Source organism: Triticum aestivum, chromosome 2A (assembly GCF_018294505.1).
Source record: "Triticum aestivum cultivar Chinese Spring chromosome 2A, IWGSC CS RefSeq v2.1, whole genome shotgun sequence".
Lineage (NCBI taxonomy): Eukaryota > Viridiplantae > Streptophyta > Magnoliopsida > Poales > Poaceae > Triticum > Triticum aestivum.
In genome coordinates, this window is record NC_057797.1 from 414,840,502 (window position 1) to 414,861,503 (window position 21,002).

Consider the following 21,002-nt stretch of genomic DNA (forward strand, 5'->3'; position numbering starts at 1 on the left):
CCTACGCAGGTGAGTTAGGATGCACTTGATCCCAGGAAGGTATCTATCCTTCAAACCAGAGGAGTGCTGCAAACTAACAACAGTACATAATATCCAACAAAAGAGGGTCGTGCTACAGCAGCAGAATACATGGCTCAGTCTAGATATCAGCACGAATCAAGTTGTGCATATTTGCTGTTGGCATGAACCACATCGCCGCATGTCAGGTTTGCAAAAGCCATCCATCGCATGGAAGCTTGATGCCTTTCACACACTGGAGATTATCTGGAAACAAGCTATGTCGACGAATCTCTGGATATGGTGATTCATGAAACCCATGGTATGATGTGTAAACACAGCCCCCCTTGCGAATGGAAGTTGCATAGCACAGTAATCATCGCCGGTGATATGATCTATGATTGGTTGGATGATCGGATAATTGAACCCGAGGAACAAGGAGTGGTTGCCGAGGCTGTAAACCCGCCTCTAGTTGAATACGCCTGGACCAACGGAGCTGGGATCTTTCTCGAACACGAAGCAACCATAGCCATCAATGTCACGAATGCTCCACACATCGTACTGCATGTGGTTTGATGTAATGGTTTGATCAATTTGGTATGTGCGAATGAGCATCAAATTATTGGCGTTAGCTGAACGAGCGATAAACCACCACCCATCGGCTGGTATGATTCCAGGTCCTGGAAGCATGAAGGCCAGCGCATTTGCGTCTGCTGCAACAATTCAAATTGGAGACCAAAAGGACAAAAATAAACAATCATGTTCAGAGTATGTGTGGAATTAAGATTATTATAATAGTGACACATATCATAGACATAGAATTGCAATGCCGTGGTCATAATCATACCCCAAGTTAAAAAAATAAGCCAATGACTTCCATATTCTAGTAATATGTCATGGTTCAAACATCATGTAACAATGAGAGGAAAACATCTATGACAGCGCCTACTCATATTCTACCATAGCACTTACTACTACTGTTCTCATATCAACTCTAAGCAATAACATGCGTTGTTATAAAAATCTTGTAAACGAGAGTAACATATAGCAATCATGATGTTATGCTCATAATATGTATTCTAACAATCATTAGATGCCAACTGTTCTCATATCAACTCTAACAATAACATGTGTGGTCATAAAAATCTAGGAAATGAGAGGAACGTATAGCAATGATGTGGTTATAGACATGCTATGCATTCTAAATTTGTAACAAATGAACAGACAGTCGTATTCACAAGGTAAAGATGAGATGAGATAGAACAATTACACGATGATAGATTCCACCAGTATAGGCAGCCAATCTGTGCGTCGACCGCGTAAACGATGCCATCGTGCACTATAGCATCAGACATAAATGTTGCCTCAACAGGATTGATGATGAGCCATAACCATGTATGGCGACCGGATTCCAGATAGACTAATCCCATGTTGAACAAGGCAATGAGCTTGTAATACATGTAGTCTTCTGATGGTGTGGACACTTCACAGATTACAACTTTCTGCAAACAGAGGTCAAGCCAAAAGCTTGACGCGTCTCGTGCGTAGTAGGCAGGAGTGTTCAGCGGGCCGCGAGGCTCGATGGCAGCAGTATCCAACGATGGAAGGGTGATCTCTCACTGGGTGTAGATATCCATGAGATGCCACGGACTACCGGTGTGGTGGATGAGGACGATCCAGTTGGCCTTCATGCCCGCCCAGTAGTGGCCGCGCATGAAGGATAGGTGGACGGGTAGTGGTAGCATGTCGAGGGGCACCACGACAACCTCCGTAGGATCGTCAAGTCGGTGTCTGGGCCACCTGCGAGGATCGGGCATCAGCAAGCAGGGTGTCTTGAAAAGAGTCGGCCGGTTGTAGACGAGTAGACGGTACAAAGACACCGAGCATGCGGCCAGACGGGCGGTGCTGAGTAGGTCCATACGACTACAGATCTGCTCCAAGAGAACATCGGGGAGGGAATTCCAATCGCGGCTCTGCGTGTCAGTCGGTTCTTCCATTGGGGTTTTCGGTGCCTGCGAGCCAGCGGGGAAGTGGATTCGGGCGGGCGAGCGAAGAAGCTTCTCCTTGTGTGGCCGAGCAGTGAGCGGGGGGATATGGTACGCGCAAGCTACCAAGGAAGATGGCGCGGGCGGGCGAGCAGTGAGCGGGGGTAAATGGTGTGCGGCCGACGATGGGGAAGAGAGGAGGAAGAAGAAGAGATGGCAGTACTGGGTAAGGCTGATTTAGTAACACCAACACACTGGTTCAGCTTATTAATTACGTGTCCCATCTACTGCAGCGTGTATTGTCACTTCACTGCGAAGACTAGTTGAATAGTTCTCTCTGACCGAAATGAGGAATAATGGATCGCGAGGACTTCCTTTCTACAGTATCCCTATGCCTCTACGCTCACTTCACTCATTTTGCTCCGTACCTAGTCACTTGTTGAAATCTGTAGAAAGACAAATACTACGTATTTGGGAACAGAGGGAGGCTTTTACTCCGTACTATTTTGGAACAGAGGGAGTATCACCATATGGAGGGAACAGAGGAAGCTTGAAATATGAACATGTCAATGGGAGGGAGTAAGCCCCATGCATGCATGCATGCAACATGCAACACTCACACGTACACATGGACACACGCAACACTCACGCACCCATGCGGCACACAGCACACGACACAACACACACGCTCACGCTCAAGTGCTCAACCTAGTCCCTACGTCCGTGAAAGACTGTACATTTAAAGATTTACACATTGACCAGGGCATAATTAACGCTCAAAAGTAGCAGACTTATGTGTGCATGCGACCATTGAGATAAAAAGATTAAATGAAGGCCGTTTGCATGCTGTAATTAAGGATAGACATGTAGCCTATACCTACAGCACAAGTTGGTGCATTAGTCAATCAATATCGATGTAGATTAAAGCCTAAATGCATTGGAAGTGTAGATGTACATCATGTACTACACTCTTTGTTTTATAGCCGATGTACACTCTTTGTTGGAAGACTGAGTGAGGACACGTGCATGCACTCACATACACAGCCAGGGCGGTTCGTGCGCAAGGGTTGGACCCGTGTCGCGCATGCGTAAAGTTTTGTTTAACTGATTTCTTTGCTCTGCCAACTGACAGGTAGGACCCAGAAACCAGGTGACAATTTAACCAGTCAACAAAGTGCCACGTCGACTATTTGGCCGGTCAGTAGGGTGCAATACGGTGCTCTACGATGAGCTAGTGATCGTATAATCGCCACAAAACTATATATAGTGACCATAAAGAGCGTATTGTTACATACGTTGACCGCCAGTGTATTTTCTCATTTCAAATTAAGCCATATTAATCGGAAAGGATGCAGTATGGACTACTACTACTAGTACTAGTACTGCTTTGATGTGTCCCATCAACTCGCCGAACAAGGAGAAGCTTGCTTACTACGCCTCTCCCTCGCCCACGCGCGCGGTGGTTCGCAGGACGAGGAGAGGGTTTTGACTACAGCGCCCTCTCCCTCTCCCTCTCCCTCTCCCTCGCCCTCGCCCTCGCGGTGGACGTGCAGCAGTTCAATCGGTGTCAGATTGCTAGAAGCATATTGTACTGTAGTATCATCATTGTTGGACCTTCCGAAGAGGCGAAGAGCCAAGTGCAAGGTTCACACGAGTACGAACTGTTGAACCTCCCGAAGAGGCAAAGAGCCAAGCGCAAGGTTTTATAGGAGTTGTCATCCTAGTAGGAGTGTACTACAACTATACTGAACGATGCTACTATATGATGCCGCCACGTCACGTATATCCAAAGCTGTGCCACCTTTTTTTTCTCAAAGAGCGTGTTGGATCCCGTGCAACAACCACACAAGTTGCACGTACACATAACACATTTACTAGTAATAAATTCTAAAGGACAAATGCCAGTATGCCACACAAGTTCATCTCCAATTCATGTGATAAATTTGTGCATGACTAGTCTACATATATTCACAGCGCTACCGTTCACAATTACCGTACTCCACTTACACATTATAGATGGGCTACATGTCCTCCTCTAGGTTCCAGTCCCAGGTGTTCTTCATGGATGACACGATCCATAGCGGCGGGCAACGGGAATCATTGTCGCATCTTTCTAGTCCGGTTCCACACGATGGAGACTCATCCAAGCTGAAGCGGCATAAATTAGGGATAGCGTGTCCTAGCATGTCGTTCATCCGGCGGTGCGCACTGAAGACACAACCATGCTTCATGAACGGCAGGCCTTTCGTGTCGTGCACGGAAGGTGGCATCCGCTTCACAATGGGGTAGCTGTCCCCGATGAAAAGCGAGTACTCTCCAAGAGTGTTCCTCGGCACCGACGTAGCATCACGGGGGTCGAACTCGACGCGGTTCATCTGGTACACGCGGCATCCCAGATCTGGACACATGGTGACGTACATAGTCAAGGTCCATGCATAATAATGTTGTGCTCAAATATGGCGGTCAGTAATACCGTGCAGCAAATAGTACTACTCCGGTATATAGGAAGTAAAATAACCGGCTTATTATATATAGCCACTCTTGGCTACATGGATGAGATAGTAAGACATGGAAAAACAAAAATGGTGGCAGCTAGTGGGTTCAAGTCTTCAAGGGCCTAGCTAGCTATACGCGTCCTCCAAGGTCAAAAGTACTCCTACTAGTACTACAAAGTATACTACTAGTACAACAATGAAAGAGAAGGCGAGAGGGTTAAAAATGGAATACCTGGGTAGATGGTGACGGTCCGATCGTGGTAGATTGTGTGACCATGTTGCACATCAGTGGTACCATGAGCAACGACTGCTAAGATAGTTGATCCCAATATGCCAAAGTTAGCTACAAGGTTCCAGGTTAGACCGAATCACGGATGCAAATGCACATCCAGGATCGGCAATCTTATTTTGATCGGGGGATGACTGGTCCCTGCAAAATAATGGAGTACCGTTAGGGATGCAAATGATGGTTTGTGCATTCCGTTTGTAATCTCCCGTACCGTAGGATGGCAACCAGATGAAACAAGTCCCCTGGCTTGTCACCGCGAAGATGCGGCCTAGATGGCGCACGGCGTCTTCGAACGTGTAGGGGTACAAATCTGCCGCCGCCAACATGCGCCAACCTCTGCCATTACTGCCTCTTGCATTGATGGCAATCCTTATGTCGAACACCGCGATGAGATAGTAATCGTCGTAGCCGCGTCGCTTTGTTGGCGGGTCCGCAATTGCTATCTTCTTCAATCTCATGTAGGCATCATCATACGTATTCAAGCCCAGCCAGTCTGGAAGGCCGATCCCAATGGTGGAGAAGGGGTCTACCGGAACGGCCACACTGCTGTGGATGTTGTGCAAAATGATGGTGGTATCTGGCCGGAGGTATGCAAGCCAATCTTCGTTGGCACCGACCCAGACCTATATATAAGATGGTGGGCAGCGGAGAAATTACGGGATGGAAATGGAATAACTAAGTACTACATGACCAAACTCCATTACTGACCTGCTCATCGGACAAAATCCGACTACCTCTCAACGTCGGCAACTCTAGCGGAGTCAACGTGCAACCATGGCCAGGGAGTGGTGGACTGTTCGAAGGATTGTCCCATAGAAGAACCTTCTCCTCGAGGACGCATGGAAGACCAACAAGCATGGCCTTTTCCCAAGCCTGTTTAAGCAACGTCTTGAAAAAGTTGGTGCAGGAAGCACCGAGTCTTGCGGCGGTGAGGACGTCGGAGCGGCATGCGATTTCTCCCAGAGGATCGTCGTCCAAGGTCTCCCAGCCCCGATGAGGAGGAGAACTGCCTGGCGAATCCATGGGAGCAGCGACGAACTGCCTTCTCTTCGGGGGGAGGGGAACTGGCGAGGAGGAGATAAGAGCGTAGTAACCGCAGGGCCTCATCCCTTCCAACTATAGATCGTTCCTCAGAGAAGGGGTGAGGCTATTATTTACTACTAGTACTAGCATTATGGAACGTTATGGGATTGCATTATACTGTAAATAATAGCACTAGTAAGAAATTTTTGGCACTAGGTAGTAGTTTTTGGCGTGGATTAAGAAATTTTGGGTATGTTTTTGCCATTTTTTGTACACGCCAACTAGTGTCAAAAAAGTCTTACATTATGTGACGGAGGAGTACGTACTCGTACTGTAGCAGTACTAGTACTACTTTTCTCAACTAGTAGTGCGATGTACTGTACTTCTAGTCTAGTCTAGTATAGTGCACCAGTTTTGAACTCTTGAATCTCAGGGCCAAGGAGCTACAGTTGGAAGTGTAGGGTACTACTGTTCTCTAGAACCATCGTTGTACTATCAATGCAGGGGAAGTACACCTGCGTAGTGGCCTAGTGGGTACTCTCGGTGCTCTATTCAGCCGCTCCTCTCACGTAGCTGGCCTACTCAGCCGCTCCTCTCACGCACACACTAGCAGCCTGTTTATCAGCGATAGTTACTGCGGGGGCAAAACATTTGAGTTATTTGATACAGCGAGACTAGGCTTTTCGCTTCCATTTGTGGAGGTGTAATGGATCTCGTCGAACTTTGTTAGTAGTCCCTTCTTTATGAATGAGATGAAGCAAAGCTTTTGCCTCTGTTTCAAAAAAAAACATGTCAAGAGGAATTTCTTTTATAGTAGAGCCGACAATGGAGTGAAGTCCATGCGTGCAACGCCACAAGCTACAGAGTAGTAGTATAGCACTTTACGTACAGAGCCATATTGCACAGTTCCCAATGCCCCGCCAGGCTTTTCTGGCTCCTCGGGCTTAATTGGGAGGCGCTAGTTTAAATATGCTACTAGCTGATGAGGAAGCTACAAGCGAGGTGCGGCTAGGGCGAGCACGCGAGCCACGGGATGCTGGGAAGGAAAACCCGTTCACGTGGCTAGGCTGTCCAGTGCACCCAGATTGTGGGGCCGCACGTCCGTTTGACTTCAAAACTCAAACTACCCGTGTAAAATATTGCTCGCTGCGAAGTGTAGTAGTACTATTTTTTTAAAAGGCCGCCGTGCGTTCGGCCGGGATCGAACCCACAAAACGAGGTATACACTGCCGCGACCACTAGTAGTACTCGTTGGAGTACAACGCAACCTAGAATCGCCTTTTGTCGCTAGTAGTACGTACATTGTTCCTTACAAGAAACCCCTAAGAGCATGGTTAATAGTATAGCCAGCTGCTGGCTATAAGCCAGTGCCATGTCATCTACAACCCATCTTATAGCCAACATGTACAATAATAGATCAAAAGAGTGTACTACTTTCTTATTATGTGGCCCACTTCTCATTCTCACAAAGTGCCTAGAAGCACGTGCTAGAGCTGGCTCTTCACGAAGAGCCCGCTTACCTTCTCTCTCCTCTTCTCGTTCCTCCAACTAAGAAGAAATATACTAGTTTATTTCTTATAGCCCGCTGACTCAGCTCTATTGTACTTGCTCTAATAATGCAAGAAACCACTAAAATGCCAAGAAACTACTACCACTTGCATACGTGGCAGACTTAAGATAAGACTACCTTATCAACCATTGTACATGCTCTTACCAACAAAAATCCTCGAGTGACCTCCTACCTCCGGCCCGTCCACCTAGTCATCCTCGGCCAAGGGACGCAGCTACCAACGCCAACAGAAGGCGAGGTCAAAACCGCTGGCGGTACGGAGCCCATGTTGCGATGCCAGCTCCGTCCGGCGCTCGCGGTCGCTAGCTAGCCAATATAGCTCCGTTCAGCTGCTTGTCTGTAAGGTTTGCGAGCTAGATTGGCACGGCAGCGCAGCGGCTTGCTCGCGCGCGCCGCGCTAAGGCTAGCCATCTGGCTCGAGCGAAGGCCAGCGCGGCGGCTTGCTCGCTCGTGAGTCATGCTCGGGCTAGCCCGCCAACCCGTGCGGAGGCCAGCACGGTGTCCGGCCCGTCCGGCAGAGTGGTGGCCAACTCGCTCATCACCGGCGCCACCGACGAACATGCATCAATACTGTTTGAAGTAATGTTCAGGAAAAATAATGATTTGAGGGGGAATAACAGGATAGAAGGTCAGATGTGGGTCCCTCGTGTCAACAATCAAACAAAATGTGTTGGTTTAAGCTGCCTCGTCAGCACGGACGTGTGGGCCAACCCTGTCATAAATGGGTTTAAACGAACCTAGTCGGTAGGAGTACTAGGTAGTTTTTGGCATGGATTAAGAAATTTTGGGTATGTTTTTACTATTTTTTGTACAATAGATTCTTCCTAGGGCTGGTTGAAAGTGGTAGTTTTTTGTTAAATACTCTACATATTGTAAGTAGGAGTGAAAGTTAAGCTTTGGAAGTCAATAAGCAAGGCTAGTTACATAGTGCATATGTGTACATGATTGAAAGTAAATATCAACCATGAGTGACTAATATCTTGATGGAAAACTTGAAACTATGGAATACTAGGAAAAATGCATGGTTGGAAATACTAGCAATGTTCATGTCCGTTGCAACGAATCATAATTAGAATAATACTTATTCACAAACTTGGTACAAAACACTCTAATTTTGATATACTTATGTCACTAGAGATATATTATGTTTCAATTAGAATATATTCCTTGGGCTGTTTTGGTGTGGTCAGGGAGGGATGTGGTTGGTTTTAAGATACTAATTATGGGTTTTTCTGCAAATTGGTAGACAAGTGGGATGTTCATGAGAAAAGGCAACAACTTACCTCACAATCTTTAGATGTAGATCTAATGGTCAGAAACGACGGATGGCAGACACATCAGCATCACCAACTTAGTCTTGTGTAGGAGTACTAGCAAGATCCGTGCATTGCACGGAACATCAAGATGCATTTTTTTTATAAAACACTTGTTGTGATTGACACTTGCGGGAGTAATCCCATGTGTAAAAACTAATGATATCTCGAGAAATATGAGATAAGGTGAAGAGGAGTGGGGTGTGGTGGTGGTTGGTGGTCGGACTGAGCGGAGGCATGGGGATTGACGACGCCGGCAGCGGCCACCAGGCCAGTTTGTTCCAGAGGCTTCCTTTCTTAATTTCTCAACAATGAGGTTTGTTGGAGATAAGGATGAACGAGGGAATGCCTTTTCTGCAAATGTGGAGAGGGGTGCAGGTATCTTTTAGTTTAATTTCCATCCGTCAGATATAGATCGGACGGTCTATACTGCAAGATGGCACACGTACCATCATCACCAACTCGGTTTTCTATAAGAGAAGAAATATAAGTATGGAGATACAAACATATTATCGATACTTGCTTCCGTAAACTAGCATCTACATTCTATTCAACGCCTCGGCATGTGGGGCATTAGCACAATGACTTCTCGACTGTGTAAAACAAAGATTTTCCCGTCACCGACAAGGAGGGGGTGACGGCGGCGCACTTTTTGGCTTGCCCTAGTCCTAGTAGTCATACTAGGTGGTCTAAGCACGTGTAGATTTATTCTTTTTCACGTCTCGTGTTCGCCGTACTGCCACGACTGTTGATGAATAGACGGTAAGTTATTCATGGGGAAACCCTTGTTGAGCGTGTTTGCGAGAGAGAGAGAGACAGTGTGCGTGTGTGATATGTTAGAGACTGAGGCAATGATAACTGATTCTTTGTGTGTATGTGTGTGGAGGATAGAGAGAGACATGTACATGGGGCTTTGTGTTGTGTAACGTGGAGACACATATACATAATTAGAGAGTGAGTGTGTGAGATACACATGCGGACATGAGGAGAGATGAGGATCCAGATAAATGGGTGTTTGTGCGTGTCTGTGTGTGTTTGTGCACGCGTTTGTGTGTGAGAGGGAGAGAGTGTATGTGGAGTAGAGAGACCACTGATGATGTAAACCTAGTATAAGGGAAGGGGGAATGGTGTCACATGTGTAGTAGCGAGATAGCACGGGTGCGGGCGGAGGAGCAGACTATTTGGAAGAGACATCGAGTGTGTGTGTGGGAGAGGGGTGTGAGAGCGAGAGAAAGAGAGAGCTAGCGACGGGGAGAGAGAGAGAGAGGAAGAGATGGGGCGAGAGGGGTCGTTTGTGTCCATAAATGGCGTAGAGATAGGGAGACAATGTTGATGTTGTCCAAAATTGGCCTATGAACGGAGACGCAAGGGGAGCGAGTCATCGTGTGTGTGATAGGGACTTCATGAGAGATCTAGAATAGATGGTGTAGAGAACAATGTGCAAAATCGAGAACGATTATACATTAGGGAGCTATGCAAAGAGTCACAACATATATGTATACAGGGAAGGAGCTGGGGCATGTCCGCATGTGGGAGAGATAGAAAGAGGAGAGTGGTGCACAAGGATACAAAGCGTGCTTGTTTGCAGTGGGGGTGGTGTGTAAGGTGAGTGCGCGAGAACCACATAGCTAGTGAGATAGACATTTGGGGTCGATGTTTTGTGTGTATGGGAAATATACACTCTACATAGTGCGTGTGCTTGGGTAAGAGAGATAGCGGGAGACCTAGAGAGTGAGGGAAGAGATGTGTGCATGCCCGAGAGACAAAGTGATAGAGACCTATGTTGGGGTCAGGACTTTACAAGAGAGGGGGGTGTTAATGTGCTCGTGTGTTGGTGTTTGGGGGAGAGAACGACTTCTCTATGTGTGTGTGGTGGTGGGGGGGGGGGTTGACTTCATATAAAGAGTGAGGTGTGTATATTTGAGGGACTTTAGCGTAACTGAGATATTGTGCACTTATGGTTGATCAATTTGTTTCACAGTTTGTACTATGAGATAACGATACTTTTGAACATGCGTGATATACCTTGATGTACCAGAATTACAAACCTAAGATTGAAACTTTGGAATTCGACTCCATCATTAGCTTTTGTAATTCATTTAAATGGAGGTACATTTTTAAGCCGGGATTTTGTGATTTCAAATTCATATTTCAAACCTAGAGATATACACATACGGGCATGTTCAAACTTTATAATCATCCACTTTATTCATACACATACACATTTTTGCTTTTGTCATCATATTTAGGATAAACACATTTGGAATTTCATTTGAATTGGACCGTATGATGGTATTTGCTTGTAGTAGCTCAATGATCCATATTTGAATTGAATGGACAATCTAAGTTTCGAGTTGGAGACATTGATTTTCAAAACTTGCACATTTTTTTGCGTGCAAAACAAACAGATTGTCGGCCATGATATCATAGTCGGCCGTACGAGAGCAGAATACTTATAATTTTAGGCGCCAAAAGCTTTCAAACTTCCCTCTCACATCGAAATATCACGCGCCCGAACGTTTAGCCCTGCGATATTCCTGTTTTACCCCTGCCACATGAACGGAAAAGGGCTGCTTTGGTAACTCCATTGTTTTCCCCTCTTTGCCCCCAACATTCTTCCCCAGAGCCCCTCCTCTTCCCCTCCCCGACCTCCCAACCAAGGCAAGCCGCCGAATCTAGTCCTCCGCCGCAGCAGTGGACCTCACACCCCGCCGGATCTACCTTCCGCACCTTGGAACCCCCAACTGCCAACTCACCACTTCACCGGAGCCGCTTCAGCGACTGGCTTGTCCACCGCTCCAGATCCCCTTGACCGCCATCATGGTCCACCGCACCGGATCTGCTTAACTGGCGCCCTCGTCCACCACAGCGTAGGCCCTTCACTGACTCCCTCGTCCGCCCCTTCGCTGGCCCTTCATACAAGCCCTCGTCCGCCGCAACAGATCCGCCTCACTGAAAGCACTGTACAACGCGCCCGCCGAAGACTTCATCCACTACACCGGACCCGCTCCACGGACGCCATATTCAACTCCACCGGCCCTGCTTTACCAACGCCGCAGCCTCATCAAGTTATTTCGATTTGTACTCCTTCAGTTTTTCTCTTTATCATGCAACTGTTCACTTACCACATATGAGCTTTCTTGTATGTCGACAGGCGTCGCAACCATAGCACCGGAGCCGCTTCAGCGATGGCGACAGCCGACCCAAACTCAACTGCAACACGAGCACCATCGACGATCCTTAGCTATCAAGTATGACAACGATACCCATATGCCGCCGAGAACCAGGTACTATTATCCAACGGTCGGCGCCTACGTTCACTTTCCTAGCATAAGCACCGCACCTTTGAATTTCTTCAGGGCATCATTCAGTTTTTCATGAGACGCGTTATTCTGCTTGCACCTATAGGGCCATACTTCTGGCAGTGAACATGTTACATGTGCTAAATTACATACGAGTGCACATATAGTTAATATGCTTTAGTTTTGTTCTGATGCCACCTGTTGGTTATATCAGACTGCTTAATGTTCTCTATGCTTAATTACACATCAGCAAACTAGCATGTGGTTCCGCTGCTTTTTGTTCGTTTTACCCTACATTTTCTGATGCTAGCTATTACATCACTGCTCCGAGTCTCTGTTCATTATTTGTTTGTGTGTTCTTGATCTTCCCAAGTTGCATGACTAATTTGATGCTTCTATTAATTATGGAGCTGCCAACCCCATCAAGAAAAATATTTGTTCTTTTGGGGCTGGCACCTCGAACAAACATAAAAATAGAGGGAAGCAGATATATTGTCGTGTATGCACACACCCTTCTTTCATTAGTTTAGATGAACCATTGATGATCAATTCGGACCAGTGCATGCGATTGAAATTAATTTTACCTAAATAGATGGTGCAGAATAAACTACAACAACTAGATTTGCAACCACGGGATGCTGACGATATCTTCAAAGAACATTGCAATAGCAGCTACGCTTCACAGCAACATATGGTAAGCCAGTGTGTTTTAGTACATGTGAAATGTAATGCGAGTGGGCTGCTTTCTTGGCTTGTGCCCTCAACGTGTAATCCTACCGAATTACAAACAGTTTAGTTGTCTGCTTTGTTGTATTGCTTGATTCGAATGTTTATTTGTTGTTACGCTATACCTGAGTTTGCCAATATGTCGGCAGTGCCTGCTGTACTATCGTAAAGAAATGCATGCCTATTTCATTTGAGTCATTCACTTTTCCTCTCAACTTCATCACAAGACTGTCTTCGTAGTCTATATGAGGCCACACTGTTAAGTGCTTTCTCAGATTATTTCAACTGCTTAGATGCCTTGCAACTTAAATATAGCAGTTGTACACTTCCTTTCAGCTAGGGATGTCAACTGGGCCCCGTTTAATCCTGATTAAAATCCACTAGTGGTATGATAGTTCAAAAGAGTTTTTGTTTTTTGAGGAAAATGAACTAGGGAGGCAGCAAAAACTAACTAGATGGGACTGGCGGATGTCGCTTATTTGCCACTTACATCCCTAGTTTCATCTTACCATTTTAATTTCTTTTCGGCTGATGCTGCTTCGAACCATTTAAATATAGTTTGCCATGCTCGGCAATAATTCGTCTGTCGTTTACCATGTAAGCTTACTACCTGGATCATACGATAACTATCTCTTACTGATGTCCAGCGGAAACCTTTCAGGATGCCGTTCACACTAGGGCACAATGTACAACCCCAGAATCTATTTGTGGAAGCAGTGCACCATCCATGTTACCAGATGGTAGCAATTCAGAGGCAACACCGCCGGAGAGCAGTCTGAGCACATATATTATAGTGCTTGAGGCTCTACTAGAGGCAGAAAGAGATGGTGTGGCTGCCATGAATGAGGTAATCTTTATCTTGAGGCTGGAAATTACGGAATTAGCGGCACGCATTATGCAAGCAACCCAAGAATTGGAGGAAGTAAGAATGTTGCATTTGAAGACGGAGGAGGTCCTGCTATTTCTGCTATCTGAAGCCCAAGGTAATCCCGATTCTTCTTTAGATACCAGTTGAAATTGTCATTAGATTATTGTACTTGCATGTTGTGTCATGTCTCTGAATGGATTATGTTGCAAGACCCCCTATGTTGTCCATGTGTTGTAATGATCCAAATTTTTTAGGCGAGGTAATCCTCAGTACGTGTATGATTGACATAAGGTGAACTGTTTTTCGTGTGAGCATATTGTATTGGATGAAATAACTATTTGACTCAGTGTGTATCCAACCTACTGAATTCGAAGTTCACGGCATTTCTAAATCATAATCATATATAAAGGTGGAATAAATCTTTGTTGTGGTTTTGAAGAAATAAATAACAAAACGTATAATTATCTGTGGATATTCGTAATCGAATACAAATTGGATTTGAATTTAGTTTGCCAGGTCCCAGGGCAAACATGAATGCTAATTCTCCCAAGTTTTGAATGAAGCGGCTAAACACCCACTATAATTTGTGGGCTGCCCGAAGCAAGTGTTTGCAAGATGGAAATTACTGTCTACCCCTGACACTTGACATCCTTATCGACCGGATTTACACTGTTGTGGATAGGGGTAGACTAGTAACTTCAATCAGATGTGACACGACGGCCTCTGAGCCCATTCAGACACGATGGGCACCAAATGTGGGCGGCAAAACACATTTGATTCAAGCTCGTCCGAAAGACATGTGTCTCTTCCTCCATTTCCCCATTCATACACGGTGGGCGGCAAAACAAACTCTCCTCGTCCGAAATCGATGTAGGCTAATATTTTAAATAGGGGCAGATGTGTAACTTCCATCAGACATGACACAACCGCCCTACCTGTCAGCCCCGTACATACACCGTGGGCGCCAGCCGTGGGCGGCAAAACACCCTCTCCTCCCCCGAAATAGTTACCGACAAATATTTGGGAGATGCGAGATTACCGTCCTATCCCCAAACGACGCGATGTCCAAAATTTTAAATGGGGGATAAGTTCATAACTTTCCCCCATTTCAGAGAAGCGCGTCCCAAAGTTTGAGATCCCCCTCCCCTCCATTTCCCCATTCATACACCATCGGCGGCACGACAACATCTGCACTGCGGCCAGCCTCCTTCGTCTGCCACCCCATCCTCCACCTTGCCGGAGCTGCTACCCCTACCCCGTCGTCCACTACAAGAGATGGACGTCTCTCATCCACGGTGCTGGACTAGGATCCTTTCATCGCCTCCTCTCGTTTCATCGGCGCTGTCGTCCACCTTGCCGTTGCCGCTCCTACGACCGCCTCATCCACGGCAATAGGATATATCCCCCGACCCGGCCGTCTGCCGTCTAAAGTCTTCTTCCCCGCCGCCGACAGCCATCGCACCCGCAGCACCCTCAACGTATCAGCATAGGCCTACACGGCGTCGCAAGAGAGGTGGTACTCTTCCATATGTGCTTAAGTTATTGATCTCACCTGAAAAATAGATCGTAATTTGTTTACTGTACTTTTCTTGTCCGTACCAAATCGTAGTGGCTAGTTGAAAGCAAACATTGGTTGCGAGGTAGCTTTGTCCGGTTTGCACCTTCAGATCTGCCATGGCACGGGCACTATACTCGTAAAGCTTATGGTTTCCCCCTTTATATTCACTACCATCATCGTAGGTGCTTCGTGTCGTGCTAGCACCGCTCCTCAAGACCTCAACCCAAAGCTTACGTGTTGAAATACGAATTTGATATGATGCTCATATCACTAAAACAGAGAACGTTTAATTGGTCACCTAATGTTCCTATATTCATTTCGAAAAGCATGTGCGCCATCCACTGGTCCAGCTAGTTCCACTTTCCTGATTTTTCTCTTGATGCTTAGGGTTTTCCCCTTTTATCTACTCTACTATGATCTGCGTAGGTGCTTTCTGTCGTACTAGCATTACTCCACCCTTCAAGCTAAACAACACAACACTCCTAATTCGAAAGCTTAGTTGTTAAAATATGATTGTGATATGATACTGATATTAGTTAACCGACACATTTAATTGGTTAGCTAAAGGTCCCACTTGAGTTTCCAAATGCATGTCGCGACATATAGAGAGACAGCATAATTGCATTTCTTTGTCACTTCTTGACCGTACTTTCTTGTCCATACCAAATCTTAGTTGTTATTTCAAAGTAAACATCGGTTGCTAACTACCCTTTGCGCGGTTTGCAGCTTCAGATCTGCCATCCCACTGCCACGGTCAACACTGTACTCATCATGCTTATGTTTTCCCCATTTTATGATGACCACAATCAGCCTACGTGGTTCGTGTCGTAATAGCACTGCTCCACCCATCGAGCTAAACAAGCTTAGTTGTACAAATTCATATATAATATTATTGCTGATATTAGTAAAACTGAGAGATGTTTAATTGGTTAGCTAAATGTTCCTAGTTTAGTTTCGAAATGCATGTGAGCCACATATGGAGAGACCGGAAAGAATAGTATTTCTCTGTGCGCTCTGGTTCATCATGGGTGGCCAACCGACATTGTATTGAAAGACTTGTAATATCTTCAATCTGCTTGCTCTTCTGCTCTTCTTTAAGATGATACTCTTCTCTTGCGGTCGACTGGTCAGGTCGAGTTGTTCTCCCTTAGTATATTTTGAATCTGTCAGGTCAGGTCGACTTGTTCTTCTTTGCTATATGTTGAAGCTATCATCTGCGAAGTGTCATCACTTCTGGAGCTCTCATATTTTGAGTAGTAGGTCACATTATATTAATGCACACAACAAATTACAACATGCATGGCATCTTTTAAAAGAATTGCAGAGATAGCACAAAGGGGTTTACAGGGAGGTGGTATTGGATTAGAATCACTTCTGCATTACAAAGAAAATCTCACTTGTTTTTATGTTTTCATGCATGTCAGATATTTAACATTATCAAAATGAATATGAGAATGGGCGCACGAGAGGAATATTGCCAAACGATCCACTGGCTAACAAACTTGGCATGGTGGAGGATGGCCTATCTTATTCACCCATCAAGGTGCTTGCTCTAACTTTGCAAAGTTGTATTGGTCGCACATATTTTGCATCTGACCTCTTGCATTACTTCTACTTTGTTACACCATCTGCTTAGTTTAAGCATCATATATGAGTATATGCCATACCTATCCATTTTCTGTACCTATTCCATGTGTCGTCACACTATGTTTTTCCAGTCAAATGTTGTTCTTTCGTAATAGATGTCCAAAAGGAAGAGGGTGAGTGCAGATCCTCAAGGAGTACAAACTAGGTATTTGGAAAAGGTAGTGATACCTGTTAAATCAGATAGATCAGCAGCCACAGAAAACATAGGCCCAACTGTACCACACCTTACCCCTACTCCAGTGGTCAAACCCCTATTAGAACTGCTCGGAGCCCAGCGTTAGGTACTGTCTATGATATCAATTCAAAATTTGAACTCCTAAATTTCTGCTTGTGCCTTACCTTCTCTCTTGTATGAAAACTAATTTCAGATGAATCTCCTTGCTCAAAGGATCATACGATCTCAAAACAATAATGGGCTCTGCATTGCTCTTGTCAGTACCTCTCTCCCTTTTGCCTTGTAACGCTGTACTTAATTAATTGCTATTTGATTATGTATCATCAGTCTGCACCTGAGCTTCATTATCCTCTGTTTCTTCCAATATTATTTGATCTATATTTACTCTTTGCAAAATGTAGGATAATGGCAACGCTTATAAAGAATTTTCTTTGGGGAATTTATTGAATTATCCTTCCATCAACATGGAGAAGGGCTTTGTCCAGCCCGTGTTAACATGTAATGTAAGTTCATCCTTCTCAAGCCTTCAAACTTTGTTCTAGTATAGATTTGGATAGGCATCATTTCCTCCACTGTTGTTTGCTTTGCTGTTTACATCTGATTGGATGTTTGCAACAACTACCAGTTTCAAATTGTAGTTGTAAAAACATGTTCCTTATGCAGAACAGATCCATTTATTTGCTTATATAATTGTGAAACCTGTTACGTGTCTCCTTGTTTCTCTTTCAGACTCGTATCTCTTACGTCAGGCAGAACTTTAGGGAAGATAGTGAGCCAAACCATCTTGAGGACTGCGAGATGACCCCAAGGTCCTGTCTTGATGAAGACAGTGAGTTGAAGCTACTCACCAGCAGGTGTGAGACAACCTCTGTGCAGTCGCTGCCTCAATCAGTTCGACTTCTTCAGTCTCAACTTAAAGCGTAAAGGCTTGCTTCAGCTCAGCTCCGACTTGAAGTCAAAGATGCAATGAAGATGTGAGAGGACTGCCGTGCGCACCATCATGCCTTAAATCTAGTGTTGATGCATCTATCGTTGACACAACTGAGGTCTAATCAGCTTCTTTAGCTGTTTGGGGGGCCCGACCTGGCCAGGCCTAGTGCCTTCTGAAGTGCTCTCAGTTTTTTATATTCTTTTGTTGGCACGTTTATTTGCACTGGTGGCGAACTTTGATGCCCAGTGGATGTAATATGTGTGATATCCGTGATAGCCTAGCGTAAGTTGCTTGCTTATTTATTTCCTTGTTGTCTTGTTTAGTTGTTTGCTCGTAGTCATTGCAGTTCTTTTTCTGCGGTTTGCTAGTGGCTGCAATAACCTATTTTTTAAAACTAGGCCACAATAACCATGGGCTAATATTTACTATAGTGACACTGGGCCTCCTACGGGCCGTAGAAACAGTGGGCCTTCTACGGGCCGTAGAAACAGTGGGCCTTCTACGGGCCGTAGAAAAAATGGGCCTTCTATGGGCCGTATCATCGATGGGCCTTATACGGGCAGTATGATCGATTGGCCAAACATGGGCCAGTAATAGGCCGCATTATGGCCGTAAATGGGCTAGAGTTGGAATCGTCCGTTCATGTGCCGACCATAACGGGACATCGTTAATAGGCCGTCTTTGATGACGCTATGAAAACGGCCCAACGTATTAACAGACCACAAACGGGCCGACTGTAACCACGGGTTGAATTTGGCCCACAAGAAGAAAATGACAGTAACGGGTCGTAAGTAAATGAATGCTGGAAATGAGCCCAAGAATAAATGGGCTCTGAGAAGGCCGAAAGATAACATGGGCTGGAAACGGCCCAACAGAATAACCGACCGTTAATGGGTATAAAGTGATACACTGTTCATTACGGGCCAGTTTCACCACGGGCCGTTAATGGGTGTAAAGTGATACACTGTTCATTACGAGCCAGTTTCACCATGGGCCGTTAATATGCCAAGAGTTACATAGGGCCTCATATGGGCCGAAAGACGTCATGGGCCATACATGGGCTAGAAGTGAAAACGGCTGGAATCATATTGGGTGGCCCAGATGACGCTACTGGGCCTAATTCGGATAGGGCGTAACGGGCCTTGGGTTAGCTGGCTGTAAATGGGCTATATGCGAACATGCCATTAACAGGCTTTACATGGGCTGGCCCGCCACCTTTTGACCAAGTCAAACGGGCCGGCCTTTTCATAGGAATGGGCCTCTATTGGTCCGTGCCACGTGTCGACGTATCATAGGCGCCTTCTGTCCAATGAGTGGATGACATCTGTCCCAACGATGAGCCGACACGTGTTTCCTCCAGCCAATGATGATTTTACACGTGGAAAATCCCCATTGGTCGGGGCTGTTAACGGGTTATCGGATCCAAAACCCGACCCGATAGCTTAACGGCGTTCCATTACGGTGGATGCTACATGTCGGTCACCCTTGACGAAAGCACTTCTGTGACGCGGGATTTATCGTCATGGAAGTGGACACTTCCGTGATGATAATTTTGGTAATGTCATGGAACACTTCTACGACAACACAGGTATGACTATCTTGATTCTGTCATAAAATCGTCATGGATGTACATGCATGACAGAAAATGCGACCTACTGTGACAAACACGTATCATCACGGAAGTGTATTTTTTTGTAGTGCAGGGTTGCCGGCACATGTCTTGGTGAATCTTGATGTGTTCCAGGTGCTAGCTCTGCCCCTCTATTTATATGTTGAGCCTTGGGGTCATTTTTGGAAAGAGCCTCCTCAAAGTCGGTTTAGCCCGCAAGGCAATAGTCCTTCTCGGACTCCAGGACCAGACGCTAGGGTCCTCGTCGTATGGCCCCAGACGCTAGGGTCCCTGGCGTCTAGCTCCTGGCCTCCGCAAAACTTCCTTTTGCACCTTCCTAAAGCCCCGTGGGCTTTACCCCTTGGCCCAAATAAACCGTTCTCACACCAGAACATTTAGGGAAACATCTGAAACCCCTTCTAGAGACCAAAACTATTATCCCATATATCAATCTTTACATCTGGACCATTCTGGAGCTCCTCGTCATGTCCGTGATCTCATCCAGGACTCCGAACAACATTCGGTCACCAACATACATAACTCATATAATACTATATCGTCAACGAACTTTAAGCGTGCGGACTCTATGGGTTCGAGAATGATGTAGACATGACCGAGACGCTTCTCCGGTTAATAACCAATAGCGGGACCTGGATGCCCATATTAGTTCCTACATATTCTACAAAGATCTTTATTGGTCGAACCTTTATGACAACATACATAGCTCCCTTTGTCCGTCGGTATGTTACTTGCCCGAGATTCGATCGTCGGTATCTCCATACCTAGTTCAATCTCGTTACCGGCAAGTCTCTTTACTCGTTCCGTAATACATCATTCCGTAATTAACTCCTTAGTCACTTTGCTTGCAAGCTTCTTATGATGTTGTATTACCGAGAGGGCCCAGAGATACCTCTCTGATACACGGAGTGACAAATCCCAATCTCGATCCATGCCAACTCAATAGACACCTTCGGATATACCTATAGAGCATCTTTATGATCACCCAGTTACATTGTGATGTTTGATAGCACACAAGGCATTCCTCCGGTGTCCCGGAGTTGCATGATTTCATGGTCGAAGCAATATGTATTTGACATTAAGAAAGCAGTAGCAGTAAACTGAACCATCATATGCTAAGCTAACGGATGGGTCTTGTCCATCACATCATTCTCCTAATGATGTGATCCCGTTATCAAGTGACAACACATGTCCATGGTCAGGAAACCTTAACCATCTTTGATCAACGAGCTAGTCTAGTAGAGGCTCTATAGGGACACGGTATTTGTTTATGTATCCATGATGACCCACAAGTATAGGGCATCTGAGGTGGGCCGAGGAGGGCACAACCCACCAGGACGCGCTTGGGCTCCCTGGCGCGCCCAAGTGAGTTGTGCCCACCTGGTGGCCCCCCTCTGGTGGTTATTTGGTCTAATATTCCTCATATATTCCAAAATAATTCTCTGTAAATTTTCAGCTCATTTGGAGATGTGCAAAATGGGTAACTCTAACGTAGC